We start from the raw sequence: 8,554 nt of genomic DNA, 5'->3' as shown, positions 1-8,554 counted from the left end.
CGCATGGTTGTCAAGGGTGCTTCCGCAATTGCTCAGATCCAAGTCATTTAGGGTTCTCAGCCATCATCCCTGGCTACTTGAGAGGAAGTAAATGATTTGAAGCGTCGATTTCCATCCAGTCCAGCTTGGGGACAAGCTGGTTTTCGAGGAGGAGGTAATGTCAGAAACCGTCGCAAGAGCCGCGGCAAGGGAACTGTAGCGTGTCCGGCAACAGGTGTTGGGAGTGGCTGAAGCGCATTTGAACCTGAAGCTAATCAGTTAGATGGTGGGACCCAGTTGAGTTGTTTGTTAGGCGGTTAGCTGTGAATTCTGTATTCGGTTTTGGTTTGTAATGATGTCGGTGGAGTCCGGGCATCTATATAAGCCCGTGTAAGCGAACTCTGAAGATTATCGAATAGAACTAAACTCTTATCCCTGAACTCTGTTCCCCGTCTCCTTCTGTTCTTCTGGACCTACCCCCCGTTCGTGCTCTTCCCGGTCTGAAACTCCGAATCCAATCCAGTTATCAGTTGTGTACCAATTGGAACACAACAGCAACCTGCGTAGGGTATCTGAATCGTCGCGATCGATGGAATCGGCAATTAGGCATAGAAAGTTAGAAACACGAACGGTCGCGTGACGGCCGGGAGGCTGGACTATGAACCAGATGGCAAAATCGTGAAAGATAAATGGGCCTAATAGACTGGATCACTTAAGCCCACACAGCAGCCCACGGACCGCTTCGTTAAATTCCGGTCAGCAAATCTTAGCTTTTTTTCTCTATCTTACGTTGACGCTGGGCAAAGCCGTCGCCGATGAGACCAGGATTTCTGCTTCTTCAGCATCCCATGTTCCGGCCATAAGAATGATGCTGAACCACCTTTCATCTGTTGGCTGTGTAGTGATCCCAGTTGGTGATGGCAATTTTCTGCATCTATGCTTTACATGATGCGGTGGTTTTCTATCGATGAAGCTTGACTGAAACTAGCTTTCCTTCTCCCGCTCTTGAGATGCTGCTGCAGGGTTAACAATCATGACCATATGCTCCTGTTTTTCCCTTTGGTTGTATGAAAGTCTCTGTCGTTCAAATACTCTGTATGTTGGATGTTTGCTCAAGTTTGGGACATGAATGAATGTGTGAGATTCAGGTGCTATAATTGAATATGCAAACCTCTGTTGGGTCTTTTGTTGAGCAGATATGTTCAAGTTAGATACTACTATTGCAATGGATCACGTATCTTCAACTAATTAGCTTTTCAGATCCATTTCTTTCATATAATTGAATTTGCAAACTGGCCTCTTGTTCATTGGACTGGAGTTTGGGATCGTATGCTCCTGTTTTTTTCCCCATTGGTTGTATGAAATTCTCAGTTCCATCCATGAATGAATGTGAGAGATTCATCCATTCAGCCATTCAGGTGCTAGGATTTCTCTCCATTTGCGAAGCCTTTGTTCGTGCCGTAGCCAGAGACCTGGCCACTTCCTCTGTTCTCTGTTGTCAGTCATCCATCTATCTCCTTGCTGCAGCGGATTGCCGTGAATTTGGGAAGAGAATCTGTTGGCAAGTGGCTCTGCAGTGTTATTGAGAGGTCGATGGGCTCAAGCTTTTCCCTTCAGTTATCTTCGAAAATTGTGCTATCGTTTAGAACGTGGCAGTGTGAGCAACAAAAAAAGGTTTCTATACTTTTGAATGCTGATAAAATGGTAGTAATAGACAAAAGTGTTCAATTTCCATGTGTAAATGTCCTTTTGAATCCTGAGCTGAAGTGAGGATGCTGTATATATATTTCAATACCACTCATCTTGCATTTCCAGTGAATGGTATTTGCACTTTGCTGCACAGATGACAGCATGTCATCAGCATGTGGCTTTACACTATACGCAATGGATTGAACACGTAAGGAGCACAGCATTGCGTCAGTTAAGCGTGGTTGCCATCTATTTATTCTCAAAAATTTGAATCACAATTAAAAATACTACTCTCTCTATTACAAATTATAAGATGTGCTGGTTTCTTCTAGATTCATACCTTTTTATATGCAATTAAATATACTGTATGTCTAAATATATAGCAAAAACAATGTAAACATCTTATAAATAATTTGGAATGGAGTATCCAGTTGTCAGCATGAGTCATGTATCCCCATTCGGCTTGCTGAATTTTGGCTGGAACTGGCTGAAAACACTGTTCTGGCTGAATTGTTGTGAGAGAAAAACACCGTTTTAACTGAAAAAAGAAGCCGAACAAATCAGTTTCAAGTAAGCCGAGCGGGTTTTATCACGACGTAACCGACAATGAATTCCAGTGTTGCAATAAAAAAATGGAAGTGAACTACTAATGTTGATTGCATGGTACCAGCAAATTAATCGTCCTGCTGCGACGTACGTACGTACGTACGTGCGTGCGTCTCAACAGCTGGACCCTGCAAATTATGCTCCGTTCCACGGCTGATGAACTGAATAATATAAGCAGCTAACTGTGGGCTGAGGGATGTGGCTGTTGCGCTCAACTGCTGATGCACGAAAGACGACGAGGGACTGACGGCTGCGTGCGTAGAACCAGGTCTTGGCTTCTTTCGTTCCATAGAAGAAACAAAAAAAAACAAAAAACTGAGAGGTGCTTCTAGACCGGTGCCGCGACGAAGGCGCGAGCTGCCACCCAATTGGGTTCTAGTACAACCAAAATCTTTATTTTAAGGGTGTGTACAGCTCACAGCTTGGACTGATGGACCTGTTATCTGGGGAGCAGGTGAGACTATGACACGCTAGCTAGCTAGAGTCAAACCCTGGGCCAGGCCAGGCACCATGAATGTGGGGTCTAACCCCACGGCAAGGGATATGGATCATGTGGCCAGGTGCACGGTGCTCCTCAGCGTATATCACAAGACAAGGATGATATTTTAAAGATACTATGATATTTGTTACGATATACTCGATCATGTAATTCTTATAACATGTTATTACTTACAGGTTATCTCCTAGATCTAACTAACTTGTAACCCTACTCTCACTATATAAGGCAGGTAGGGGACAGCCTCAAAACACACGCAATATCATATGATAGCTAATACAAATCAACAGACCACAGAAGTAGGATATTACGTCGTGTTGACGGCCCAAACCTGTCTAACTCTTGTATCTCTGTTGCCTTCTTGTTCTTGATTACACGCACCTTCGCCGATCAATCTCCCTTCGTGGGATATCCTTTGGAGGACTGCCGACGATATTCTGTCGATAGTTGGCATGCTAGGTAGGGGTGTGCGTATTATTTCCATGACGAACAAGATGGTACACTTTTCAAGCTCTTCGTCCTCTCCAGAGCCCGGCCAGATCTTTACGGTCGGATTGATCTCTTGGGTCATCAATGCTGATGGAGACAGAGAGATCTTCAAGCCGGTATAGATCGATTCTGTGCCGACCACACCAACGCCTGCGACAGTAGAACCGTCTCCGAGGTCGTCTTCACCAACAACTCGCCGCCTGCTGCCCCGCTACTCGAGGAAGCAGGTCGGCAATGATGATCTGATCGCATCCATCGATCAGGTCGGCCAGAAGCTCACCAACTGCCTCTCCCTCACGGAATCGGCTCTGACCACTCCGGTTTGGCGCCGACCACCTTCCGGTTCCGATCTATCGGAAGCCGATCGAAAAACTCCAGGGGATACGGCCATCATCCATCAGGATGCCCTAAGGGACAAATTCACTGACCAGATTGGAGACATCTATCCTCTCGTCGATCCGATCGCCGACCAGCTCTCGCCGACCGTCAATATGCTGCAAATCGGCCAACGTTCCAAAGAATCCCTCTACACCATCTTGGAGGAAAATCCAGACTCTGAGTCCCAGGGCTCTACGGAGATTGTCTCCAAAACCGCTGCCGTCCAACCTCCTTTTCCAATCTTCCGAGGAGGCGGGATTTTTAATGTTAGCATTGACAGCCCTCCACGGGATGGAGAAACCGATGAGGACCGCGTAGCTCGCGTCAACAGAAATGCCAACCGTGCGCAGCATCGAGCGAATGAGGCCGCCATTATGTTAGCCGAGGTTGTTCGCAACGAAAACAACTCGACTCGCAAGGGAGGCCACGCCCACTCCGCCGCAACCTCGACGACGAATTCGTCCGTGTTGACGACCATGAAGTCTACAAGACCCCAAGCGCCAACTTGGTCGTGACCACTAACGAGCTCGCTCGGCTCGAACAAACGCCAGAGGTCGCCAAGGTCACTGCAATGCTTAAAGCTGCGTACTGCCAGGTCAACGAGATCCACCAGGATTAGGGACCATCCTACTGCTCCTACACCATCACCGACTGTGAGCCGCTAAGCGAACCGCCTGAGCCATCAAGCTAGCCGCTAAGCGAGCCGCCCGAGCCATCAATCAAGCCGTCCACGCAACATTCACCTACTCGGACATCATTACACGCTGACTGCTCCGCTCGACTGTTTATCAAAGCGCCATGCAGTATCGCTTCTCCGACCAGATCGAATGCGGTTATGTCAACAATCTCCCCAAAACTGATCTGCCTAAGGCTGACCAGCACCATAAGGACGACGTCGCCCGGACTACTCATTCCAACGCCACTTGCATCGCAATGATGATCGCCGCATAGAACTGTGCTATGACGACCATGACCGCCACCATGACGATAAGCCGAAGAGCTCCAAACCCGACCAGATAACGTCATACGTCGCCGATCAGATGTTCTCACTAAAGATAAGTACCCTTCCTATATCTAAATTTAATACAATTTTCTCCAAGTTTCACCATGTTTTCTCCTATTGTTATTTCTCCAATATCTCCATGATTAATGTCTCCAATAATCTCTATTTGTTCTCCATGCGAATTATGATGTTCTCCACTCGACTCGTCGACCAGCCATGTTCTTACTCGTGGCACCTAGAAATGGTCCTGACCTCGACTTCACTCCGACACGTGCACAAGCCATGCTCTGCATTATGGACAGTCAGCAGGGGCTCCTTAGCGACGCTCTCTCTCTTATGTGTACATGGGTGCTGGCCACTCTGCGCTATAGAGCTTTGGCTAGTTAGGGCTGGTGACGCGATATAGAACCAACTAGAAGGAAGTTACTTATAGCTTTTGTAGGGTGGCATGTAGGATTCTGAGAAAACCCTCAACGTTTAGGCAGTAACTACTAACATAGAATCCTGCCATTCGTAGCGGTGGTTGCAAGGAAGGACTGAGCGAAAAGCTTGCTCAAAGGAAAAGCTAAACTAGCTAAAGTGCATCGAGTGGTAGTACCAATGGCTAAGCCAGGCCCTACTTATAAAGGCAGAGCGGCCAGTGGTCCTGGCACAGTCCACTAGGGCTCCTGTGTGGGATTACTATGAATGAATCGACCAAAATTCTACGCGTTCGAGGCGAGCGACGTCCGAGGCCATTAATGACTAGTACGATTGCAGAGAAAGTGTCCGACAAGAGCGCAGAAAAGAGTACAGGGAGACATGGGTCGCGACAGGCATGAACCATGGGTGAACGCGGAGCATGAAGCCATAGTGCAGAAATAACTCTAGAACAGGACAGGTCAGTCATGCACAATACGACACGTGTGACACCTATGAATGGCATATCCGCAAGCAATATAGGCACTACAATGCACAACCAAGATATGCATGAGTGCATGTCCTATACGTCCTTCCACTGTGGCCAACATATAAGGCAACCGTTCTTAGATTTTTGGCATATCGTTCTTTCTCTGTAGCTAGTCGATACTATCGGACTATGCTCGGGGTTAGTGTACCTGCAGAAAACTTGACTAAGCCTACCTAAGTCAGCAAAGTGCCATCTATCCTGGATACATAACCATAGTAATAGGGCTACTTATATAACTTTGTATACAAATGTCTTATTCTTTTTTTGAAAAGAATTTGTTGTCAAATTTTAGTTTAGAAATAGGTTCTGAAGCTTTATTTTCTCATTTATGCTCTAATATCACCTATGGCAGAACCGCCTAATCTAATGCCTCCTAGGAGTACTTGTATTCTATTAGACACTAAGTACTCAAGGGAGAACACCAAATTACGCAGTTTCGTCAGGCACACCCCAAGGGAGAATCCGAAAATCCACATTTTTCTATCAGGATCACAAATGAGAGAATAAATCTTACATCATTCTTAACAATTTCTTACATCATTTTTTATGCAACATCAGAGTATAATATTTACTATTGATAATAGCAGAATATGATCATGTTATTAGAGTTATGAACAATTTAATTTGACAGCGGAATATAAACATGTGATCAGAGTTACAACAAAAATAACATCTATTCATGACATGATGAAATATTGATATACATAAACTATGACAATAGGTTATAAAATTTCCATTTATAAAAACATTTAGTGAGGGTTATAGATAAAGACTATGATCACAGCATAAAGGAATTTCCTCTGAACCCACCAGGAGGAATCCACACACAAGAGTCAGCTCTAGCATCTGCCTGTCACCTGCAACAAGGGGAAATAAAACCCTGAGTACTCAATATACTCAGCAAGACTTACCTGATAGGAGAAAAGAGAAGACTCTAAGGATATGCAAGGTTATCTGGCTTGTGGGTTTATTGTATCAGCAGCAAGCATTACTAAAAGTGCGCCCTTATATTCGATTTTATTAGCAGTCAACATTGGTTAATTAACTAACCATTCTATGTAAACACCTGTACTACTTTCAAGCAGGTGGTAAGCAATCAAAATCCTTATACCATCTTTCATCTTCCAGTTCTTAATACATTGCTAGACCGTAGACAAGTCATACCGACACGACGGCGATTCATGAATCAATGAGCCCAGCTGGGTACCCCGAAACCACGCCCCACTTGTACACCAGGCACAAGTAGGACCAACCCACTACCCTCGTGTCACGGGGTCCAGGTCCCCGTCCAAACGTGGACTGTAAGCCCCCGCCCCTGAGTCTCGGACTCAGTGCGGTGCAAGGACCTCCACCCAAAAACCACCCTGAAAGTCAGTCCGAAAAGAGCTGGAACCCATGATAAGAGAGTAACAAGTCTTCCCTATGCCCATACCCAAGTATGTGCTCGGGGAAATAAGTCTGTGACCTGCCTAGAACCCAATGCAACAGCCGGTCCTTAACCGACACAGACAGGGAAAAAGTGTAACCAAGCTATGCCCTATTGGCCGCAGGACACAACCTCTTACACCCACCAATACCCATACCATATCCATGCCCAGTCTCCATTTTTCCTTTCCACCATTTTATCATGAGTGATAATAATCCAGTAATATATTTCCTATCTCTCACGAGTGACAGGCAATCACTCGACTTCTACCGGAGTCCTGTAGCATAGCAATCTACATGGTCCTGTCATACTAGTAAGACTCATATATATATATGCAAGTGGGTTTCATTCAACTCCTTAAAACTTAATGCACAAGTATAATTTAAAGTGTAGAAAAGTAGGGGTTATGCACCGGGGCTTGCCTGGGTAAAATATAATCAAAAGTTAGCATTCCATCTTCGTGACATGATCCCTGGCACCATCTTTTTAGCTATTCCAATTGACTCCACGATCCATCATTGTCCCTATTATGGTATGCAATGCGATGCAGAGATGATGCAACAGTTAATTAACAAGGCAACAACAACTCTTAACACAGAGTACATACTACGAACTAACAAGCTAGCACTAATGACTAACATACTAATCCACGTATCAACATCATCAAGACAGGTGTCATTTCCCAATAAGTGTTTAGTTATAAAGTTCCAAGGTGTTTCCTTATTCTATTCTATCGATTTAATCTTTATTCAAAATAGGGCATCATTATCTATCTAGCAAACTAACTATTCTGGAGCTACAAAAATTATAGTGAGCAGCTAATAATATTAGTAATTTACTGTAAAAATTTTAGCGTCAACACTATCACCGATTTATCACAGAAATTTCTACAAGTTCACATTTTAACAATACTAAATATTTTAAAATAATTAGAGCAACCCTAGAAACATTTTAAAACTAGATGAACCAATTACGCTAATAGATAGATCATGATTTTAGGAACTTAACAAAATTGGTTTGGCATTTTTATGATTTTCTATGATTTATAATGAATTTCCAAGCATTCAGCCGATTATTAAAATTAACAAAACACCGAAAAAGAAAAAGGATCCTTGGGCCCGAAGCGGCCCAGCTCGCCCTGGTCTAGTGGGAAAGGCAGCCCAGGCGGGGCGGGCACACGCGGCCCAGGCGCGGCGACAACAGGCTGGCCCAGCGCATGGGCGCGAGCGGCCTAGGCGCGACGGCAACAGGCCGGCCCACACGGTCAGTCAAGGCGACGGTACAATCGCGAAGAGGCCACTGGGTTTCCCCGAAATTAACTAAGCCCCTATTTGCAATTCTATGAGTCTAGCATTTATGCAAAGTGGACACAGTAAAAATTTCTATTTGCGTTCAAGTCCTTTTCTACCTCAAAACAGAGCATCGAGCCGGGGAGGTACTCCGCCGGCCGATGGGGTGACTCACCGGCGGCAGTGCTGTCGCGGGGCAGCGTGGGGAGGTGCGCGGACCACGACCGGACCCAGGCCTGGCCATGGCGCA

The sequence above is a fragment of the Miscanthus floridulus genome, chromosome 10 (assembly GCF_019320115.1).
Source record: "Miscanthus floridulus cultivar M001 chromosome 10, ASM1932011v1, whole genome shotgun sequence".
Taxonomy (NCBI): domain Eukaryota; kingdom Viridiplantae; phylum Streptophyta; class Magnoliopsida; order Poales; family Poaceae; genus Miscanthus; species Miscanthus floridulus.
This window is presented reverse-complemented; position numbering follows the sequence as displayed.